Here is a 26,255-nt window from a genome sequence, read left to right on the forward strand (position 1 = left end):
TATTGGACTTTGATGATAATATATATGAATGCTGATGATTTATGTGAATTTATTTCATATCCTGCAATTTTGCTAAAGTTGTAAATTGTTTCTAGGAGTTTTTTAGTTGATTCTCTAAGGTTCTCTAAGTATACCATCATATCATCTGAAAAGAGTGATTATTTGCTTTCCTTATTACCAACTACAATTCCTTTAATCTCTTTTTTCTTCTTTTATTATCAAAGCTAACATTTCTAATACAATGTTGAATAGCAATGGTGATTACATTATGGATCACAAAATATATAATTTTGACTATACTAAGTTAAAATTTTTTGTACAAACAAAACTAATGCAGACAAGATTAGAAGAGAAGCAATAAACTGGGAAAACATTTTTGCATTCAAAGATTCTAATAAAGTCAATTTTTCTAAAACATATAGAGAATTGACTTAATTTTATAAGAATTCAAGCCATTCTCCAATTGATACATGGTCAAAGGATATGAACAGACAATTTTTAGATGAAGAAATTAAAACCACTTCTAGTCATATGAAAAGATGTTCTAAATCACTATTAAACAGAGAAATGAAAATTAAGACAACTCTGAAGTATCACAACACACCTCTCAAATTGGCTAAGATGACAGGAAAAGACAATGATGAATGCTGGAGGGGATGTGGTAAAACTGGGACACTGGTGGAGTTGTGAAGTGATCCAGCCATTCTGGAAAGCAATTTGGAATTACTCTCAATGGGATATCAAACTGTACATACTCTTTGTTCCAGCAGTGTTCCTGCTGGGTTTATATCCCAGAGAGATATTAAAGGAGAGAAAAGGACCCACATATGCAAAAATGTTTGTGGCAGCCCTTTCTGTAGTGATAAGAAATTGGAAACAGAGTGGATGCCCATCAACTGGAGAATGGTTGAATAAGTTATGTTATATAGATGTTAAGGAATATTATTTTGATCAGCAGGATGATTTCAGAGAGGCCTGGAGAGACTTATATGACCTGATGCAAAGTGAAGTGAGTAGAACCAGATCATTGTACATGGCAACAACAAGATTATATAATGATCAATTCAGATGGATGTGAGTCTTTTCAACAATTAGATGATTTAGAGCAGTTCAAATGATCTTGTTATGAAGAAAGCCATCTACACCCAGAGAGAGGACTGTGGTAACTGAGTGTGAACCATAATATAGCATTTTCACTCTTTTGGATGTTTTCTTGAATTTTTTTTTTTTATTTCTCATTTTTTCCCTTTTTTATTTGATTTTCCTTGTGCAGCAAGATAATTGTATAAATATGGATGCATATATTGGATTCAACATATATTTTACTATGTTTAACATATTTATTTATTTTCCTCGGGAAGGGGTGGGGGAAAAGATGGGAAATTGGAACACAAGGTTTTGCATGAGTTAATATTGAAAAATTATTCATGCATTAAAAATCTTTAGTAAAAATAATAAAAAAACTTCTATATGTAACTAGTGGAAAATAAAATAATAAATAAATGAAAAAAAATCATTCACTTTATAAAGGGTTTGAGGTGTCAAGAATAGATTTTCTGTTAGTGGAATTTAGAAGTAAAATAAGTGATAATATGAAATAATGTGAAATAAAAGATAATATAAAGATAATATATTGTCAATGAAATAGTTTTTTTCCAGTATTTTAGTCCTGGGAATGTTTATACAAAACAGTAGAGAGAAAGATATTAAATATTGGAGAGAGAATATTCCATTAAGAAACTTTCCAGAAAATATGGTAAGGGATGATATCAAGTGCACAAGGAATTAGCCTTGTCAAGATCAATTGTCATCTCATTCTCTGAGACTAAAGCAAAGGGGAAGGATTCTAAGGCACAGATTTTGAAGCATGGAGGACAGGATTTGTGAGAATTTAGGATATATGTCCTCAAATTATCCTTTAGGCTTTAGTGACTAGATATTATTTTTACATGATTTTAAAAGTTTTGTTTTTGAATTTTTTAGTCAAATTCTCTCTTAGTGATGTCAACTTCCTTCTTTTATTGTACTTTTGATTGGAGAGAGAGTAATGGAAAGAGTTTGAAAGAAGAACTTTAAATAAATGAGATGATATAGAATAAGAAAGGAGGAAAAGGAAAAAGTCCCTATTCTATAGTTTCGCTAGCAAGAAACTACTATGTCCTTTGGAAATCCAACCTTGTCTTGTCCCATGGCTGATCATTTTTCATATACCTGAGCCTATCCTCCCCATTACTTGGACAGGACACACAACTGTAGCATTAGACATCAGGCTGCTTTACTTTTTATCATGCTAACTTTCTCTTCTCTTTAATACTGAGGCAAATTTATATATGTTCTATCATAATCAGTACATGTTGTTATACGTCATCAACCTGATCCCTTTTTCCAGAAGAAGCAATCAGTGTATGTCTGAAATTTTGGGAGTTTACTTAAAAATTATATTTGAGGCATTTCTATATTTTTGGCCTTCTATATAGTTTATCTGTCATTAATCTGACTGGAATTTCCCTCTCATCCACCTAATGAAATTATTAAATGAACATTTCCCATACTCTGGGCTTCCTATTTCTCTCCAGCCTCCTTGCATCTTTATAAAAAATGAAATACTGATATGAGGAAGCAATGGGAAAAAGCAATTATCCATAAAGCTCTAAAACATGTTCCACTTTAAGAAGACTTATTATAGAAAATTCTGAATTTAAAAATGAAATAAAATATTGGGCTCAGGAACTAATTCATCTATATTTTTTCCTCCTAAAAGGAATTACTGCATATTCCCCTTAAAGTATTTGTACTAATTCATTTAAAGTAGGGTTTTTTATACTTAATACATTACTTCAGAAAACATCAAAATTTATAAGCCAAAGGACACTTTAAATTCTCATTGTGACATTTGTGATTACTTTGTACATTTAAGGCCTAAAAACAAACCTTCTTGAGAGAGGGTATTATTTTCTTATAGGTTTTATTCCATGGAGACAGAAGCCCCAGATTGCTGCCCAGTTCCCTTAAGTAAGCATTCCAGAAAGAAAAGTCTAAATATGATGAAAAGTAACACTGAAAATTTGGATTCATTCACGCTTGCCCACAGTATCTAGACAGAAATAGAACTATCACAGAAGCTAAATTTAATGGCACATTTTTGAGACACCCTGAAGAGAAAAGAAACCATGTGTATATGCAAATATATATGTGAATGGAATTATAGAAATAATATATGCATATATATGATCAGATATATAATTTATGTTATATGTGAGTTTATATATGTATTTGTGTGTATATATGAATGTATATATATATATATATATATACATATATATATATATATATATATGTATATATATATATATATATATATAGTTTGCATTTGTTTGTATGTGTTTATATACTTTTATTTACCATTTTGGTGAAAATATTGTAATAAGGTAATAGCTTTTTATTTCATTACCATTTCATTAATTTTATTCACTTGTTTAAATATTCTTTTGAGGTAGAGAGTAAAGACTTAAAACAAATGAACAATAATAAACATAAATTTTTTAAAAAAGGGTATTTACCTTTACCAGGATAGTGAAAGGAACATTGTGATTCACAAGTTAGTTATTTGGATCAAAAATGTGAAGAAGTTTCCATAGTCTCTCTTTAATCTGAAGCAGAAACTACTTCCCTCCAAATACCATTAACTTAATTATAATTAATTTATAACTTTTTGAAAACTATGTAAGTTACTTTTATGAATGAGAATACATATTTTCAAATCTAGCCATCACAGTAGTAACATGAAAAGATTGTTGTTGTTATTGTTACTGTTACTATTTTGCCTAATATAAAGCATTCTCTTTCACTAATAGACATAGATACAAAAACCATCTTTTTCATAAATAAAAAATACTAAATATTTGAAAATACATAAAAAGAATATGAAATATTGCAATTCATATTACTTATAAATCAAAATATTGTGAGTAAAAATTGTTTTAATCTATGAATTTGTGACTAATATCACATCACTAAACACTATTTTGTTTTCAATAAGGATATATAGATTTTTTTCCCCCCTAAACCTATGGTAAGTTCTCTTAGAATTATTTTCTATGTCTCATTGTATAGCTTTTGTTGTCTTGGAATGATGTAAGTAGCAATGCTTTTCTGTTCTGTTCTGGTCAGAAATTGTGAAGGTCTTCTCCACCCATGTTGTTATTTTTATGATGATAAATTAGGTCATATTTTGTCTTTGGCTTTATCTTGTCACTAGACTTTCCTAACTCTAGAAGAGACAGTGAGGTTGATGACTGTGCAACTCTACCTCACTTAAATCCAAATCACTTGCAAGTCAAGAATGTCTTCCATAATATTATTGGTCCTTTTCAAAACCAAAGGATGAACAACAAAAACAGTTTCTGTGTAGGGTCTTTTAAGTATTCTATAGGAGTCTAATAATAATTTTGAAGTCAAAATTCAAGACAAACTCCAATTTGTTTCCTTTGAATAAATTATGTTTTTTTCTGTATGGTGCTTTAAGTAATTAATGTCCACCCATTTTCAACATCATGCAAGGTAAATCAAACTCACTTCTGAAAAACTTTTTCCAAAGAGGTAAAATTTTTCAGCCAAGTTCCAATATTAGGGAATAAAACTGGCTAGGGAGAATTCCCAAGGACATTTTCATGGCACCTCATGTTGATCCCATGGCAATCAACCCCTCATTTTCTCTGAATACCAATCAAAAATAAGAAATGTAAGCCATAATAGCATAATTATTTCCATATATTTTTGCTATTGTTGTTAGTTTTTTAGTTGTTTAGTATTTCAGTTACAGCAAACTTATTGTGATGCTTTTTGAATACTGGCCATTTCCTTCTGTAGCTCATTGTACTGATAAAAAACTGAGGCAAACAGAGTAAAAAGACTTGTCCAAGTTCACAGAGCCACAAAGTATCTGAAGCTGGATTTGAATTCAGATATGTCCTGACTCCTGGCCCTAAGGTACTGCTCCCGTAGCACCACCTAATTGGCCCGGGGTTGTGGTGAGGGATAGGGTATCTTTTCCCTTTCCTTTCAATACCAAAAATTGCATATTGATTAATTTCAGTTCTTAATCTATTCCAAACATATAGGTCAACACTACATAGTTGATAGTAGCTTGAAGAAGTTGTTTAGTATATATAGTAGTAGTGATAGTATAGTATATGATAGTATATATATATTATATATACACACAAACACATATATATACACACATATATATATATACATATATATATATATATATACATATATATATATATATATATATATATATACAGAGAGAGAGAGAGAGAGAGAGAGAGAGAGAGAGAGAGAAATGTGTGAATTTTAATGTTCTTCCAGTAGTATCAAGGAGATGTGGAAAAAAAAAAAGTCCTGAGATTGGGGGTCAATTATCTTGGATTCTGGTCTGAATCCTGCAATGAACAAGCTCTGTGACCTTATACACATCCTGAGGTCCAGTTTGTTTACATAAAATGGACAACTGTGTGGAAGTCCATTTTCTTCTCCATAATTCAAATTCAAGGTACATAGGGCACACAATGTATACCCTACTGTGTGCTTCTGATATAGCTATTAGGAAAAAGTCATTAAGAAAACAAAAAAAAAAAAATTAATTCCTTTAATGTAGCTCTGTTTTGGAATTCTTTACTATTTCTTTTGCTAGTGAATAGGACTTACACTCTTACAGTAAGGCTTTAACTTGAAAGAGTTTATGTGATTCATTGGGTAATAATAGCAGTATTTTCCATGGCCTATTTCAAAATGATCTCTCTTGGCTTCAATGTACCTTTCTGAATGTTTAGAGGTTTTTTCTAGTTCACTTTCTTTTCTTTAATCTTCCTTTGAATGACATGATAACCTCACATTTCAGCAGAGAAAGTAGAACTAACATTTAACATGAAATAAGTCCAGAGCATCTCCTGTACTGTTTATTTCAACAACCTTAATTAAAGGAAAATCTAATTCTACAATAGACTTGTGATTTGCTATTTCTTTGAAGGACGATTAGTTTACACTTACATCCCTTAATGTAGTGAGGAAAAGCTATTGGTGAGCCCATCACTGCTTAGGGGGGCTCAATTAAAACATCTCTTCTGAAATTTATCTGACAGTAAAACACACAGGGCTCACACTGAGCCCTGTATTCTCTCTTCCTGGCTGCAGCACTTTTGCCGTTTACAGTGTAAATCTAACTTGGCTCCTGGCCAAAGGCTCTAAAAACCCATTAAGGCTAGTTAGAGAAATTATTTCTCTTCCTTTGTGAGCTGGGTAAATTTCACAGTTATCATTGCAGGAGGAAATGAATTGGGAGTGTATCTGTCTGGGGATGTCTGGTCCTTCAGCAGGATTAAGCTAAGTGGGAATTAAGCAGCAGTTGGATTTTACTATGTGAGCCTTACAAGAACCAGTCAGTGGATGGCAGTATAATATAACCATTGTACCATCAAAGTCTAGGACTGGTGCCTAGTCTGACTGGTGGTGTATATAATATCAGATCTTCCCTTGCAATTACTGCCTACTGAAAATCAGCTTTCCCTCTCAATTATGAGTAAACTAATATTTCCCCTGTGTTAGACTTACCAGATGTAGAAGTCAGATACTGGGCCAGATTAAGGTGAGGCCATCTTTTATTATGACATTGCTTAGTGACCTTGTCGGCATTATTTTTCTATAGAAATGCATTTGAGAGGAAACATGCTTTTTAAAAAAATGCTTCCCACACTAAATAAATTTCATGGTCACAATTCTTATACTGACAAACAATATGAGTAATGCACAATTTCTGAGATGAGTCCATTCCTCTGCAGGGCATTAGAATGCTCTGCACAAGGCTAATTACCTGGAAAGAGGAACAGAAAGATTATCAAGAATTATCCACATGAAAAAAAGGTTGATGGTCCTGTTCTTAGTGGAACTGGATTTGTTTGTGGACCAAAGTCTAAGTGTGCTCTCTGGATTTTGAATCAAGCTATTGATCTTAAAAACAAAAACAAAAAAATCCTAATTAAGAAAAAATTAATTTAAATACTTAAGTGTTTTGAAAATCCTTCTGCCTAGGAAAATGCCTACTACTTCTGCCTACTACTAAAAAAAAAAAAATTTACTGTCATAATTACTGACTTACTGTGAGAAAGATAGGCATAGAATTCTGAAACACCCTTGATAAACTCACTAAAAAACAAGTTATTTGTGTGTGTATATGCATGTCTGAATGTGTATATATATATATATATATATATATATTTATGTTTGTGTGAGCACATATATATATATATATATATATATACATATATTTGTATATGTATGCATACAGGTCCATCCCTGTACCTATAAATATATGTGTACAGGCATATATGTACAATGAGATCACTAATTTTATTTATTAATATTTATTTAAGTCACTTAGTTCTTGGCACATGGTAAGCATCAGATATATATGATAAATATATGCATAAATATTGTACTTATAAATAAAGATTATGTTAAATAGTATTAATTAAAAGTAATAATTAATTACAACATATATTAAAACAAAACAAAATTATATATGGCATGTTTACAGTATCAAATATTGCATCATACATAAATATTATATGTATAAATATTATAGCTATACATTTTATACACATGCTTCATATGGAAATATACTTACATTCTAAAAGGCAAAATTTTAACACATATTTTCCTATAAAATAAAGTACTAAATAAGTCTAATAAAACTAAATAAACCTGCTCTTATAACATATTCAGGTACCCTAAATTGATAATTCAATCTTGTTACTCATGTCATCTTGGATTAAGCTATAATCCCTCATTTCACAGAGATTCTCCACTTTCCAACACAACATACAACTCTGAGACAAGTAGGTAAGAAGGAAGTAATACATTCCCAATCTATAGAAGCCTTTTTATTTTCTAATTTAGATTTATGAATTTACTTAGTTTGGGCATTAAATCTGGAAAGTTCTCTACAGTAATTCAGATCACTAATTAGGTTATAACTTCTACAATCTTATATAGTTGTCTGAGACACTGAGAGATTAAGTGACTTGCCAATGATCACATAGTATGAATTATAGGAAGGATTTGAACCCAGAAACTTCCTGACATGGGCATTCCATTCACTATGGCTAATTGCCTATTAATTTACTTTAATACAGTATCTATGGAATTACAGAAAAAAGTTATCTTTAGGTTAGGGAATGGGTAATTTTTCTTTTTGTATCCTTAGTGCATGTTGATGTCATTGACCTATTAGTTGTTTAATAAATACTTGTGGAATATCATGGAATTAATTTGAACTTGTGTAACTAGAAAATTCCACTTCCCATGGTTTAAGCTATAAGGCTAGAAAATTTTCTCCTTGCACCCAGCAAGGGAAAGACTAAAGGCAAAGTTTCAGAAATGTTTCTCAAAGCAATCTTAAGGTGGAATGGGGGAAGGTGACATTCAGGCTCTCCCTTCAGTTTATTAAGTGTCTTTAGCAAAGGAGTCTTTCATACTGAGAGAGGAATATCAAAACAAAAACAAAACAAAACCAAATCATCCCATGCTGTAAGACAGTTTTCAAGATGTAGAGTACATCTCAGCTATACTACCACTGGGAAAAGGTTGCTCTTAAACAACCCAGATAGAATGTCCACTTATATTGACAATATTTATTTCAGTCAACTGAATTTAGTGGAACTGTTTATTTTATTTTGGTTTTCATTGGGGGTAGAGAAAGTCTAGAACTGTAATTTTAACCTTCTACAAGACTCTCCATGTCAATTATTTGGCAATTCAGAGAATTTGCCCATAGCTCTAAGAAGTTAAGTCTCAAAACATATATTAATGAATGAATGAATGAATAATGAAGCACATTTCCAATTTGCCAAGCACAATGCTAATCGATGAAGAGATAAGTAGAAAAATTAGGTATTCTCTGCCTTCAAAAAGGTTATATTCAACTTGAGAAGATAGCATTTAGAATACAATTTAGTATCAGGGTGTATGGCAAAGTCCAAGATTTTTTTTAAGGACATAGTAGTAGGACAATATTAATAATCCCCTAGGCATGACAGGCAGTGGAAAATATAATAGTTTGGCAGAAGATATGTAAAAGATTAAATTTGAAGCCAAGTCTTCCTGAATTGAAGGCAGGCTCACTGTCTGCTACTTCAATCTGCCTGAACTACTCACCATATTATACTATCCAACTTAGATATCAGCCCACTCCTTGGCATCTTAATTGGGGAGGAGGAATAAAAACATAATCATTCAAGATTGTTCTGTTTCAATATGCCAAGTATACTTCATTATTTAATTTTACTTTAAGATATAGTATTTTGGAAGCAGCTAGTTGGTGTAGTGGATAGAACACCACCCTTAAATTAGGAAGATCTGAGTTCAAGTCTGGCCTCAGATTTTTTTTATTAATTTTATAATTTTTTGACAGTTCATATGCATGGGTAATTTTTTTTACAACTTTTCCAAATTTCCCCCTCCTTTCCTCTACTCCCTCTCCTAGATGACAGGCTATCCCATACATATTAAATATGCTACAGTATATACTTAATAAAATATATGTGTGTAAAACCAAATTTCTTGTTGCCTGGTAAGAATTGGATTCTGAAGGAATAAGTAACCTGTGTAGAAATACAATAGTCCAAACATTTTACATTCAATCCCCAGTGTTCCTTCTCTAGGGGTAGCTGTTTCTGTCCATCATTGATCAATTGTAACTGAATTGGATCTTATTTATGTTGAAGATATCCACTTCAATCAGAATATGTCTTCATGCAGTATCATTGTTGAGGTGTATAGTGATCTCCTGGTTCTGTTCCTTTCACTCAGCATCAGTTCATGTAAGTCTCTACAAGCCTCTCTGTATTCATCCTGCTGGTCATTTCTTACAGAGCAATAATATTCCATAACCTTCATATACCATAATTTACCCAACCATTCTCCAATTGATGGACATCCATTCATTTTCCAATTTCTAGACACTACAAAAAGAGCTGCCACAAACATTTTAGCAATACAGTTCCCTTTCCCTTCTTTAGTATTTCTTTGGGATATAAGCCCAGTAGTAGCACTGATGGATCAAAGGGTATGCACATTTTGATAACTTTTTGGGCATAGTTCCAAATTGCTATCCAGAATGGCTGGATCTTTCACAACTCTACCAACAATGCATCAGTGTCGCAGTTTTCCCACATCCCCTCCAACATTCATCATTATTATTTCCTGTCATCTTAGCCAATCTGACAGGTGTGTAGTGGTATCTCAGAGTTGTCTTAATTTGCATTTCTCTGATCAGTAGTGATTTGGAACACTCTTTCATATGAGTGAATATAGTTTCAATTTCATCATCTGAAAATTGTTCATATCCTTTGACCATTTATCAATTGCAGAATGGTTTGATTTCTTATAAATTATATATTTTTGAGATGAGGCCTTTATCAGACCCTTTAATTGTAAAAATATTTTCCCAATTTGTTACTTCCCTTCTAATCTTGTTTGCATTAGTTTTGTTTGTACAAAAGCTTTTTAATTTGGTGTAATCAAAATCTTCTATTTTGTTATCAATAATAATCTCTAGTTCTCCTTTGGTCATATATTCCTTCCTCCTTCACAAGTCTGAGAGGTAAGCTATCCTATTGTCCTCTAATCTATTTATGATCTCATTCTTTATGCCATCTTGATCTTATCTTGGCATATGGTGTTAAGTATGGGTCCATATCTAATTTCTGCCATACTAATTTCCAGTTTTCCCAACAGTTTTTTTTTTCAAATAATGAATTCTTATGCCAAAAGTTGATATCTTTGGGTTTGTCAACACTAGATTGCTATAGTTATACCCTATTTTGTCCTGTGTACCTATCCTATTCCACTGATCAACTAGTCTATTTCTTAGCCAATACCAAATGGTTTTGCTGACTTCTGCTTTATATTATAGCTTTAGATCATGTACAGCTAGGCCACCTTCATCTGATTTTTTTTCTTTAATTCCTTTGAAATTCTCGACCTTTTGTTCTTCCATATGAATTTTGTTGTTATTTTTTCTAGGTCATTAAAATAGTTTCTTGGGAGTCTGATTGGTATAGCACTAAATAAATAAAATAGTTTAGGGAGTATTGTCATCTTTATTATATTCACTTTATTATTTATTATATTCATACAATCAAAACCTTCACAACCTGGTTGCCATCATCTTAAGATACTCTCTTTAGTTTATTGGCACCACATTATTCAGTTGTGGCACCATGAACTAAAATTGATGCTTCTGATAAGATATGGTATAGACAATGTACAATAGGATAATCACCTATCAGTTCTTGGAAACTGTGGTCTGCCTGTGCCCCAAATCACACTGACTCTATTATTTCTTTGCCTGGTTTGGTATGTCATATCTCACTGTGGTCTTATATTGAATTTTCATTCCATTCATTCCATTAAAACCCCTACATTCTTTTTAGATATATTATTATTTTCCCCAGCTTGAGTTGACAAAAATGGTTTCTTACCCTCAAAGGTAATAGTTTACATTTATTCTCATTAAAATTCATTATATTATATGTGAACAAAACCTGTAGCTCAATCTCTTAGACCTTGACTCTTTCTATGCAGTAACTCAAACACTTGTTGAAATCTTCTGTGTTGACTTCTTGTTGACTGAATTCATATAATAGCTGTCCAAAGATGACCTTCTGATTATTCCATTTGACTTAAACTATTTCATAAGATCTATACAAATAGAAATTATCCTTCACTATCTTTACCCACTCCAATAGTGTACATTACATATCTTTACTATTGCTCAGTTAAATGATAATCTGCTTTGCTTTTCAAAAGTATTTTATTGGTTTTTAATATATTTGTCATGTGTTCTAAGAATGTTCTTTTAGTTCTTTTCTTTTCTTTTCTTTTTGACAAGAAATGTTACTTTTTCTATATCTCCTTTAGTACAAAACATGTTTATTTTTATTTAACAACATATGTACTTACTACTTTATATAAATTTACTATTATATAGTTAAATAACAAATATGCAATCGCATATATATTTTATGTACATATACACATAAATCTCTATGCAAAATATTTATTTTTAACACTGATAATTATTCTGAATTTCTTTCATAACTTTGCTTAAATTTGAATGATCTAGAAAGATAAAGCACTGAAGAGTTTTCCTCTAAAGCTAAATTAGTATTTTTGATTTTTTAAAAGGGAAACAAGGTTGTTTTATCCATGGTGAATCTTTTTAGAGAATCCCAAGGAAGCTTGGTTCACTCAAAATTGTCAGGAGAATGGCCCAATGGTCTTGCTCTTCTGGCTTTTGCTTATTTGTATTTGTAGTCCACACTGAAGCCTCAATCAAAAGCAAAAGAAGGTACCTGTAAGTAATAGCTGCCAATATCACCTCACACAATTGTTTGTCTGAAATATGTGAGATCAGCAGTCAAGCTGAGTAAGTCCCTTGTTTTGTAATATGAATTTGTTTGTTTGTTTGTTTTTAATGAGAATATTATTTCCCAATCTCTGATGTTAGTTTGAAATTGTTGAACTTGTTGTTTATTAGTTTGAAATTAGACATTAAGACTAGTATAAGATAAGTCTTATACTAAGATTGTTATAAGACTATACCAGTGTATAGATATTTTTTGCTTATTACATGTTTTTTCTATTCAGATTTGATATCAGGCTGCCAGCAAATAACACTGAGCCAAAGGTGTTGTCTTTGATTCCTTTGTGCTTGGTATCTCTAGACTTTAGAAGTCCATTGTATTTAGAGTTCTTTTATTTATCCATTGATTCAATATAAAATCCAGATTTAAGGTTGGCTACTTATATATTTATTTTTTCTTGGCACAAGTTAAGAATTTTACACTCATAAACAAAAAAAAAACTATTTTTTAATTTAAATCATTGGAGAAAGATAGCATTGAGATGATTACTATTTAGATGATTTTTATAATTTTTGAAGCAGTATAGCTGGATCTTATCCATATACACCATACATTAAATGTTAGCAATGTTTTTTCAAGTCAACAAAAAATTATTAAGAATATACTATGTGCTAGATACTATTCTAAGTTTAAATTCTTGAATTTAGGAGTCATACTTTGATTTAAGAATGATGGTATAAATTTAAGTCTATCAAGATATATAATGATTTATTTTTCATGCTCTTGGCATAATTATATCTGTGATGTTTCAAATGGAGAATAATTTTCCATATCCATTTGATTAGAAAATAATCTAATTATATTATTACACTTGGATCTATTTACTTACAAAATATGCATGTTATAAATTTGTGAGTCAAAGGCTTTGTGATAATGAACAAAGAGAAGTAAAATGTTATAATTTTTCCTCCTATTTCTCTTTTACATTACAATTACTACTATTATAATCACTATCAGCACCATTCTGATTATCTTTTTAAATATTCATCTTTTATTTATTTATTTAAAATATCTTATTTATGACTTTTTGTCTTTTCTTTTTTTTAATAAATTTATTTGTTTATTTTAATTCACATTACTTTATGAACCATGTTGAGAAAGAAAAATCAAATCCAAAAGGAAAAAAAAAAAAACACAGGAGAGGGAAAAAAGAAGCGATTATGTCAATGTTGATTTATATTCAATCTCCACAGTTCTTTTTCTGGGTATACATGACATTTTCTGTACAAAGTCTACCGGGATTGCTTTGGCATTGAACCACTGAGAAGAAACAAGATTTTTATACTTGACCATCACACATTCTTGATGTCATTTTATACAAAAGTATTCCTAATTATATTTCTTTTGATTAGCATCAATTCATGTAAATATTTCAAGGCCTTTCTAAAATCAACTTGTTCAGTATTTTTAATAGAACAATAATATTCCTCTATCTTCATATATCACAGTTAATTCAGCCATTAACCAAATGATAGGCACCTATTCATTTTCCATTCTTTTGTTGCCACAAAAAACTTGTTTCAAATATTTTTGCACATGTAGGTCCTTTTCCGTTCATTATGATTTCCTTGGGATACAGATTGGCACTGCTGGGTCAATGACTCTACACAGTTTTATAGCCTTTTGGGCATAGTTCCTGATTATTATCATTATCTTTTCCTGACATTTTAGCCAATCTGAGAGAGGTGATGTGGTACCTCAGAGTTGTTTTAATTTGCATTACACTAATCAATAATGATTTAGAGCATTTTTTTTTCATATGACTATAGATGCCTTTAATTTCATCATCTGAAAATTGTCTGTTCATATTCTTTGACCATTTATCAATTGAGGAATGCCTTATGTTCTTATAAATTTGATAAAGTTCTTTATATATTTTAGAAATGAGATCTTTATCAGAAACACTGGCTGTAAAGATTTTCTCCAGCTTTGAATTGTTTTTTAATATTGTTTTCTGTTGGTTTTGTTTTTGCAAAAGCTTTTTAATTAAATGTAATCAGAGTTGTCTATTTTGCCTTTCCTAATGTTTTCTAGTTATTTTTTATCATAAATTCCTTCTTTTCCAAAGAGTTGATAGGTAAATTATCCCTTGCTTTCCTAATCTATTTATGTTATAATTTTTTATGCCCAATCCTGACCTTATTTTGGTATTGGATGTGAGCTCTGGGTCTATTCTTTTTTCTGACGTAGTATTTTCTAGTTTTGCCAGCCATTTTGGTCAAATAGTGAGCTCTTGCTCCAAAAGCTGGCATGTGGGGGCGGGGCATCAAATACTAGATTACTATAGGCCTTAATTATTGTGTCATATATATCTAATCTATTTCACTGATCCACCACTCTGTATCTTAGCCAGTACCAAATGGTTGCAATGACTGTTGTTTCATAATACAGTTTTAGGTTTGATACTGCTAAGCCACTATTCTTTGTATTTTTTAAAATTAATTCTCTTGATATTTTTGATCTTTTGTACTTTCAGATGAAATTTGTTAATATTTTTTCTAGGTCTATAAAATAATTTTGGCAGTTTGATTGGTGTAGCACTGAAGAAGTAGATCAATTTAGTCAGAATTGTCATTTTTATTATATTAGCTCAACCTATCCATGAACAGATTGTTTTGTGTTTTTTTTTTTTTTCACTATCCTCAATTTTTTTTAATTTTTATTTTATTTTATAATTATAACATTTTTATTGACAGTACATATGCATGGGTAATTTTTTACAACATTATCCCTTGCACTTACTTCTATTCAGATTTTTTCCCTTCCTCCCCCAACCCCCTCCCCCAGATGGCAAGCAGTCTTATATATGTTAAATATATTATAGTATATTCTAGATACAATATATGTGTGTAGAACCGAATTTTTTGTTGCACAGGAAGAATTGGATTCAGAAGGTAAAAATAACAGTTTACATTCATTTCCCAGTGTTCCTTTTCTGGATGTAGCTGGTTCTGTCCATCATTAATCAATTGGAATTGGATTAGCTCTTCTCTATGTTGAAGAAATCCACTTCCATCAGCATACATCCTCGTACAGTATCATTGTTGAAGTGTATAATGAGCTTCTGGTTCTGCTCATTTCACTCAGCATCAGTTGATGTAAGTCTCTCCAAGCCTCTCTGTATTTCTCCTGTTGGTCATTTCTTATAGAACAATAACATTCCATAACATTCATATACCATAGTTTACCCAACCATTCTCCAATTGATGGACATCCATTCAGCTTCCAGCTTCTAGCCACTATGAAAAGGGCTGCCACAAACATTTTGGCACATACAGGTCCCTTTCCCTTCTTTAGTAGTTCCTTGGGGTATAAGCCCAGTAGTAGTATGGCTGGGTCAAAGGGTATGCACATTTTGATAACTTTTTGGGCATAATTCCAGATTGCTCTCCAGAATTATTGGATTCTTTCACAACTCCACCAACAATGCATCAGTGTCCCAGTTTTCCCACAGCAACAGATTGTTTTGTTTTCCCACTGATTTAGATATGACTTTGTGCAAGAAGTGTTCTGTAATTCATATAGTTATTGAGTTTGTCTTGGCAGGTAGAACCTCAAATATTTTTATTTTTTCTTCAATTATTTTAAATGTAATTTCTCTTTCTATCTCTTGCTGATGGGTGTTGCCAATAATATGTAGAAATGCTGAGGATGTCTGTGGGTTTATTTTATATCCTATGTCTTTTCTAAAGCTTTTAATTGTTTCAACTAGGTTTATGGATAGTTTTCTAGCATTCTCTAAGTATATTATCATATCATCTGCAAAGAGTGATAGTTTTATTTTCTCATTGCCAATTGTAATTCCTGGAATTTCTTTTTTCTTTATTTATTGGCTATAGCCAACATGTCTAGTACAATGTTCAATAACAGTGGTGATAATAAGCATCTTTGTTTCATTCCTGATCTTATTGTGAATGTGTCCAGCTTCTCACTATTACAAATAATGCTTGATGTTGGTTTTAGAGAGCCACTGCTTATTATTTTAAGGAAATCTCTCTTTATCCCTATGCTCCCTAGTGTTTTAAATAGGAATGGGTGCTATATTTTGTCAAAAGCTTTTTCTGCATCAATTGAAATTATCATATGATTTCTGTTGGCTTTGTTATTGATAGAGTCGATTATGGTAATAGTTTTCCTGATATAAATCAGCCCTGAATTCCTTATACAAATCCCATTTAGCAATAGTGTATTGTCTTGCTGATAAATTGCTGCAATCTCTGTGCTAATATTTAATGTAATTTTTTTTTTTATTAGTACTCATTAGAGAGATTGATCAGTAGTTTTCTTTTTTCTCTTTTGCCTCTTCTTGGTCTAGATATCAGTGCCATATGTGTCATAGTAGGAATTTGGTAGGATTCCTCCTTTACCTATCTTTTCAAATAGTTTACATAGTATTGGAATCAAATATTCTTCAAAAGATTAGAATCCAATTGCCCCTAAGATTTTTTCTTAAGTAGTTCATTAATGGCTTATTCTACTTTGTTTTCTAAAGTGAGACATTTTAATTAATATTTTTCCTCTTCTGTTAAACTGGGTAATTTGTATTTTTGTAAATATTCATCCAGTTCAGTTAGATTATCAGATTTACTGCCATAAAGTTGTGCAAAATAGCTCCTAATTATTGCTTTAATTTCTTTTTAATTGGTGGTGAGTTCACCTGTTTCATTTTTGTGGCTGGTGATTTTTTTTTCTTTTTCTTTCCTTTTTCTAATCAAATTAACAAAGGTTTATTTATTTTGTTAGTTTCTTTTCATAAAACTAATTCTTAGTTTTATTAGTTCAATAAATGTCTTAGTTTCAATTTTATTAATTTCTCCTTTGAGTTTCAGAATTTCTAATTTGATATTTAATAATATTCAATTAAGGGTTTTAAATTTTTCTAGCTTTTTTAGTTGCATGTCCAATTCATTGATCTACTTTTTCTCTATTTTATTCATGTAGTTATTTAGAAATATAACATTTCTCCTAAGAACTACTTTGGATGCATCCCAAACATTGGTATGTTGTCTCATTATTGTCATTTTCTTATGGATTATTTCTGTGATTTGTTGTTTGACCCATTAATTTTTTTAGAATTAGATTAATTTCCCATTGATTTTTAGTATATTTTTCCCTAGCCTTTTTTAAATATAATTTTTATTACTTTGTAGCACAAAAAGGAAATATTTACTCTTTCTGTCTTTCTGCTAATGCATGGTCAAATTTTGGGTAGGTGCCATGTACTGCTGAGAAAAAAAAAAAAAAAAAAAAAAAAAAAAAGGTGTATTCCTTTTTTTTTTGCTATTCAATTGTCTCCAATGTTCTAGTATATCTAATTTTTCTAGAGTACCATCAATCTTCTGTGTTTCTTTCATGTTTATTTTGTGGTTAGATTTGTTTAATTCTGAGAGGGAAAGGTTGGGGTAATCCACTAACATAGTTTTGCTATTTATTTCTTCCCATAACTGGTTTAATATATTCTCTAGGATTTTGCATATTATACCATTTGGTATATATGCAATTAATATATTACTGCTTCATTGTTTACAATACCTTTTACCAAGATGTACTTTCCTCCCTTATCTCTTTTAATTAATTCTATTTTTACTTTTGCTTTATCTGAAATCAGAATTGCTACCCTTGCTTTTTTTTACTTCAGCTGAAGCTAATAAATTTGGTTCCACCCTTTTGCCTTTATTTTGTTATGTATTTCTTTGTGTAAAATATTTTTCTTTTAAACAACATATGGTAGGATTCTGTTTTTTAATCCAATCTGCTATTTGCTTCCATTTTATTGGTGAGTTCATCCCATTTACATTAATTGTTATGATAACCAGCTCTGCATTTCTCTGCATCCTAATTTCTCCCCTATATATACTTTTGATCTTCTATCCTATCCTTAGTTGTGTTTTTTAATCACCCTACACCCTACATTATCTCATCACTCCTCCCCCTCTCTTAGTAGTATTTAACTCACCCTTCTCAATACCTTACCTTCTAAATACCTCTCCATTTTTTTTTTTTTTAGGCTGGGTTTAAGTGACTTGCCCAGGGTCACACAGCTAGGAAGTGTTAAGTGTCTGAGACCAGATTTGAACTCGGGTCCTCCTGAATTCAAGGCTGGTGCTCTATCCACTGCGCCACCTAGCTGCCCCACATCTCCATTTTCTTAAATTTTTTCCCTAGTGTTTCTGCCCTCTCATCTATCTACCACCTCACTTTTCTTTCCTCATTCTTTTCCTATCTCTTTATTGGATTAATTTTTTATGCCTACCTGAATAATTAAGTTATTCTCTTTTAGAGCCAAAACTTATAAGATCAAGTTTTAGACAATGCATATCCTCTTTCTTCTTCCCTTGATTGCAAAAGGTCTTTTGTGCCTCTTCATGTGATCTAATTTGTCCCAATATGCCTTCTCTTTCCTCTTCGTCCAGTAAAGACTTTCCCCCACCTCTTAATGTCTTTTTCTTTGATATGATCACCTCAGAATCCATTCATAATCATACCTATATTTCATGTGATGCCTCCCTCTGTTTGCCTCAGCAATAGATACAGTTTTCAAGAGTTACAGATATTGTTTTCCCATCTAGGAATGTAAACAGTTTACCTCTTAAATTACATATTTTCCCCCTGTTTACCTTTTTATGTTCTCTTGAGTTCTATATTTGTAGATTAAATTTTCTGTTCATTTCTGTTTTTTTTTTCAGTAGAAATGATTTAAAATCTATTTCTTCATTGAAGATCCATTGCCTCCCCTGAAAGATGAGGCTCAAATATATTTGAAATATTTATTTTAATTGCACATCAATTTAGCTTATTTTCAAGATTTCCTCCAATAACTCTGCTTTGCAACCTATTATTTCAGACAATATATTCTGTTTATACTTTATGCATACCATTTCACTCTCTGTCTCTGCTTAATAAATGTTTTTTGACTGATCATACAGCCTTACTTTTTTTCATTGAGAATCCATAACTCAATTTCAGGTCAATCAATCTGAAGGCAAAGTTAGAAGGGAAGAGATAAGTTCATTCTGCCCTTTATTGTAGAAGCTGTCAGATTCTGGGTAATCCTGACTGTTGCTCTTTGATATTTGAATGGTTTTTGTCTGGTAGTTTGCAGTAGTTTTCCTTGAGATTGTAGTTTTGAAATTTTGCAACAATGTTCCTTGGGGGTTTTCCTTACGAGATATCATTTTCCAATGATGATCAATGGATTCTTTCAATGAGCATTTTCCCCTCTATTTCTGGAATATCAGGGCAGTTTTTCTTGATGATCTTGATGATCTTTTGAAGAATGCTATCCAGGCTCTTTTTATTTTGGTCATTGCCTTTAGGTAGACCAATACTCGAGTGGCTTAGCATTTTCTTCTTCAGTTCATTTTACAGATGAGGAAACTTAAAGTATTATTATTAAATTATAAATGATCACTATGCAACTTGCCAGGATCACACAGATAGTAAGTATCTGAAGCCAGGTTTGATTTTAAGTCTACCTGAATCCAGGCCCAGTCCTATTGTTCATTGCTCCATCTAACATTTTATCCTATTCCCACATGATTTTGATAGTTTTTACTATTGTATTTTCACCTCCACCACCACCATCACCACTATTATTATAATCATTATTATTGTTAAAGATGTTATATTCTAGGATGCTAGTAGGCATGGGGCAGAATGAACTTATCTCTTCCCTTCTAACTTTGCCTTCAGATTGATTGACCTGAAATTGAGTTATGGATTCTCAATGAAAAAAAGTAAGGCTGTATGGTCAGTCAAAAAACATTTATTAAGCAGAGACAGAGAGTGAAATGGTATGCATAAAGTATAAACAGAATATATTGTCTGAAATAATAGGTTGCAAAGCAGAGTTATTGGAGGAAATCTTGAAAATAAGCTAAATTGATGTGCAATTAAAATAAATATTTCAAATATATTTTTTAAATCTTAAAGTTTTCTCAGTTGGCTTGTGCTTATTAATTCTGTCCTCACTTCCTCATACAGCAAATGAGTATAATAACGCTCATTGAATCAATTTAAGAAGATCACTTTGAGTATCATCTATAGGGACATGTTTTTTTTTTTTTTTTTAATGTAAGGCATTATTTTCATAATACAAGTAGTCATATTTCTAGCTTCTCAATGTGAGATCAAGATGAAATTAATTTAGTTTTCTGTAAAAGATTATCTGTCCAGTTTTATTCTATACTTGTCCAAAGTCTCAGAAAAGACTGAGACATATTCATATATTACATCTGGCACCGTTGTTGTTTATCCTTTGTTCTTGAAGAGGATCATGACATCTGAGATGTGATGCATTGGAATACAAGGAAGGACTGTGCAAGGTCCCCTGCTCACTTTCCCTTCCCAGAGCCATCTGGGTCCAGTGGCAATATATAGATCAAGATGACTGGAGATGGCCCTGGATGCAGTGGGAGACCTTGTTTTTTAAAGCTAAGGTCTTCTACAGGTCTTGGTTTGACTGAGGAAATGCCCATTCAGTGATTAAGACTAGGTTAAAATTGAGACAGAGAATGTTCTATGAGGCAAAAAGAAATCTAAATAAATAAATTAATAAATCCAGGAGGGGAAAACTCTCAGTATTTCTGGCCAAAGCAGAAATGACTGCTATTTACATTTAATCTGAGCTAATCAGGATTTAAACAATGACAAAGTGGGATTTGGCCTAGGGCCTATTGGTGGCCAATTAGAATCAATTTTTTAATTTAAAGCCTGGTCTTTAAGAAATAAATCTAGTCAGTAAACCCCAAGATATCTTGGGAGTATTCAGAGATGCAAAAGAGAAAAAAATGCTTTTAAGAACATCTGTAAATAAAGGACAGAGGAAAAAAATCAGAGAAGAAGGGAAGGAGGTAGAGAAGGAGGGAAGGAGAGAAAAGAAGGGAGAAAGGTAGGAAGGAAGAAGGAGAGAAGGAAGAAAGAAAAGAAAGGAAAAAAGGAAATAAGAAGGAAGGAAGGAAGAATGGAATCTTCCAGATGACAAATTCTAGGCCAGCTTTACTCACAGAGGTTGTTGTTTGTCCTTCATTTTTGAAGAGAACATCAGGGAACTGTAGAGCTGGCTGTCCTGTGGTATTTCTGACAATAATAACCAAAAATTAACAATAAACTGAAGAGAGAGAACCATATAATATAGTGTCTTTATAAGAAACCTAAATAACTTATTTTTAGCTTCTGGATAAATTAAAGACATTCTTAGTAAGAGAAATGCAATATTTATTTTAGCAACAATTTGTTCAGCAAATTGGTTAAGTGACTTTATTTATGTGCTCAGGCTATTGACAATGGCATATTCAATTTTTCTCATTCCCTGAATGTCAAACACCTCTTTCATACTCCAAAAAGAGGGATCTCCTCATGCTTATCTTCTTATTAGATCTTTTCAGTTATTTTAAATGATCTATGCCTTTTTTTCCTTATGCAGCTACCTAGGCATTGACTTAAATATGAGTTTTAGATACAGTAGCTTAAAATAAACTATAATAAAATAATGGCTGAGACTGAACGAAGAATTAGGATTTCTATGTGCTTGTCATTTGAGAAGTTATGTAGTTTTTTTCCTTCATAATTATCAGGACCTGATTATCTGTTAAGTGAACTGGACATGATGACAATGTCATATCTATATTTTTTTTCTGCTTTCTCTTCCTCCTGTGTAGTCTGACAGTTTGTTCACATTTACCTCTCTTGATATTTCAATACATTTTCAGTGCCTACTATGTGGATGACATGCAAAAGAAATCATACTTTTTTCTGCCCTTAAGAAGCTTCCAATCTAGTCCAAGAAACTGTACAATGTATAACTATGGAAGAGGAAGAAATTCAGTTTTGTACTGAAGAGAAAGAGATTTTTTTTTTCCAATTAAGGAAAATGAAAGGATACATGGATAGGTCAGCATCTGATCTTAGTCTGGTCCCATTTCTTGAGAAATGTCATTTTCAAAATGTTTTATATATAAAAACAATATGTTGTATCTCAAGAGCACTTCTCAAAATCTACAGCATTATGAAATAGTCTCATTTATACCAAAATATTTGTAGTGGATCCTATTTTTAGCAGTAAAAACAAAGCAAAGAACAAAAAGAAAATTTAAACTTATAAAAAAGGGAATCTGCTGATGAGGAATGTTTACACAATTGGTGGTATATGAACATAATAAAATATACTAAAAGAAAAAATGAAAATAATTTTTAAAAAAGAAGATTCATATTAACTAATACAAAAAATAAAGGAGGCAGAACCAGGAAAACAATATACAGAAAGACTTGAGCAATACAAATTAAAATAAATTTATTTCAGTATTGTGACAAATCTTGTTTACAGAACAAATATATTGAGATACAGTTTTCTCTTTTTAAATAAAGTAGTATGCCCTAAATACATATTGTTTAATGTATTATGAGATATATAAATATGTACACATTTACATATGTATAACATGTATGTATTAATGTAAGCATATGCATGTGTGTATCCCTTAGCAGCAGGAAGCTGAGGTAGTTTGAAATAATGTTATGAGTCCCTGGGTTCAATTTAAAAAAAGTCAAAAAGCAGGGACAGCTAGGTTGGTGCAGTGGATAGAGCACCAGCCTTGAATTCAGGAGGACCTAAGTTCAAATATGGTCTCAGACACTTAACACTTCCCAGCTGTGTGACCCTGGGCAAGTCACTTAACCCCACCCTCAGGAGAAAAAAAAAAAGTCAAAAAGCTTAACCTCTGAGTTTACCTTAGTTGTCAAATGAAAAGAATAAAGGAAAAGAAAAGCAGGAAAAAAAAAAAAGCAAGAAGGCCAATATATTATTGGCTTAAGAAATATGGAGGAAGAAAGGTTCTGAGATATGAAAAGAATGCAAAAATGTGGTGAACAGGTTTGACTTCAAAGGATTTTTATCCTAAAGATAAAAGGAACAATTTTAGGAAAATTGTAGGATACAAAATAAATCAACATAAATCTTCAGCATTTCTATATGTTACCAACAAAATACAGCAGCAAGAGATACAAAGAGAAATTCCATTTAAAATAACTGAGATAATATAAAATATTTGGAAGTCTACCTGCCAAGACAAAATCAAGAACTATATGAACACAATTACAAAACACTTTGCACACACATAAATTTAGATCTAAACGACTGGAAGAGTATTCAGTGTTCTACCTAAGTTACTCATTCAGTAGTATACCAATTAAACTGCCAAGAAATTACTGAGTTAGAAAAATAATAACAAAGTTCATGTGGAAGAAGAAAAGGTCAAGAATTTCAAGGAAATTAATGAAAAAATGCAAACAAAAGTGGCTTGCACCTTCTAGAATAACAGCTTACTATTAGAAAAAAATGCTGGAGAAATTGGAAAATAGTACAGAAGAAACTAACACTGACCAACATCTAACACTCTTTACCAATCAAAATAGATTCATTATTTAAACAAAAAGGGTAATAATAAGCAAATTAGGAAAACAAAAGGGATAGTCTACCTCTCATATCTGTGAAAAAGGAAGGAATTTATGGCCAAAGAATAACTAGAGAACATTGTAAAAGATAAATTGGATAAATTTGATTATATTAAATTAGAAAGTTTTTATACAAACAAAATCAATGCAGTCAAGATTAGAAGGGAAGCAGAAAAGTGAAGAAAATTCTTAAATACAAGTGTCCTGAAAAATGCTTAATTTCTAAAATATATAGAGAATGGACTCAAATTTATAAGGATACAAACCATTCTTCAATTAATAAATGGTCAAAAGATATGAACTGACAATTTTCATATGAAGAAATTAAAACATTTCTAGTCATGAAAAATGCTTTAGCACTTTAAGTCACTATTGATCAGAGAACTGCAAATTAAGACAATTCTGAAGTAGTACTGCACATCCCTCATTGGCTAAAATGACCGGAAAAGATAATGATAAATGTTGGAGGGAATGTGGGAAAACTGGGACACTAATACATTGTTATTGAAGTTGTGAATTGATCCAACCATTCTGGAGAGCAATTTGGAACTATGTCCAAAGGACTATCAAAATGTGAATACCACCTTTGATCCAGCATTGTCTTTGCTAGGTCTGAATCCCAAAGAGATCATAAAAAAGGGAAAATGACCCATATATGCAAAAATGTTTGTAGTAGCCCTTTTTGTAGGAACTGGAAATTGAATAAATACCCATCAATTGGGGAATGATGAATATAATTGGGGAATTGTATATGAATATTATGTGATATTATTGTTCTAAAAGAGACAATCAGGAGAATGATTTCAGAAAGGCCTGGAGAGACTTACATGAACTGATGTTAAATAAAGTAAGTACAACCAAAAGAACATTGTACACAGCAACAAGATTATGTTATGATAAATTTTGATGAACATGTCTCTTTTCAACAATGAGGTGATTCATGCCCACTCCAATTAGCATGTGATGGAGAGAGCCATCTGCATCCAGAGAGAGGGCTATGGGGACTAAATGTGAATTACGACATAGTATTTTCTTTTTTTTTTTGTTGTTTGCTTGTTTTTTGTTTTCTTTATTATTTTTTCCTTTTTGATCTAATTTTTCTTGTGTAGCTTGTGGAAATATGTATATGTTTAACATATATTAGGTTACTTGATGTCTAGGAGAGAGGATGGGGAGGGAGGGAGGAGACAAATTTGGAACAAAAGGTTTTAGAAAAGTGAATGTTGATAAAGAAGATCCAACTCACTTCCAGTTGATCAATGATGGACAGAAATAACTACACCCAGAGAAGGAACACTGGGAAGTGAATGTAAATTGTTAGCACTACTGTCTATCTATCTACCCAGGTTACTTATACCTTCGGAATCTAATACTTAATGTGCAACAAGAAAATGGTATTTACACACATATATTGTATTTGGGTTATATTGTAACATATGTAAAATGTATGGGATTGCCTGTCATCGGGGGAGGGTGTGGAGGGAGGGGGGGGATAATTTAGAAAAATGAATACAAGAGATAATATTATAAAAAAAATTACTCATGTATATATACTGTGGAAAAAAATTCTAAATAAAATTAAAAAAAAAGAAAAGTGAATGTTGAAAACTATCTTTGCATATATTTTGAAAATAAAAAGCTATTGTTTTTTAAAATATAATAGGGAACCACTATAGCTTCTTTGACAGTAATGAGATCAGACCTGCACTTGGGAAGATAATTTTGGTGGTTGAATAGAAGATACAGTTCATGGGGAGAGAACCATAGTACACAGAACAACCAGGTGGTAATTGCAACATTTTAGGTGTCGAATTATGAAATCTTACATTAGAGCAGTGGCAATATCACCAGTGAGAAGAAAATATTTGATGTATGCTGTGAAAGTGAAGGAGAACCTTTAGCAAAATATGAGTATATTAAACAAAAATATGAGTATTTTTGAGTATTTTAACATCTATAGGCTAGATTTTACTTAGACGTCATTATCATTATTTTAATAACCCAATTTGCAACCTAAAGTAATTGAAAATATTTCTTCATCAATCTGTTACCAAATTGTGTCACTTCTATCTCATTAACATTTCTTCATTAGTCTATTTTTCTTCTCTCATATGGCCACATCTTATTTTATGTTCTCTTTCTTCCTTACTTGTATGATTTTAATTGCCTCCTAATTGGTTTACTTGTATGCATTCTTTTCCCTTTTCTATTCATCTTGAAGAAAATTGCCAAAATGACATAAAAATGCAATCAAAATTAGAGGTCAATTAGCAAAACATTTTCATTTTAAGGACTTATGCTAATAAAATATTTTAT

This window comes from Sminthopsis crassicaudata, chromosome 1 (genome assembly GCF_048593235.1).
Source record: "Sminthopsis crassicaudata isolate SCR6 chromosome 1, ASM4859323v1, whole genome shotgun sequence".
NCBI classification, from domain to species: Eukaryota; Metazoa; Chordata; class Mammalia; order Dasyuromorphia; family Dasyuridae; genus Sminthopsis; species Sminthopsis crassicaudata.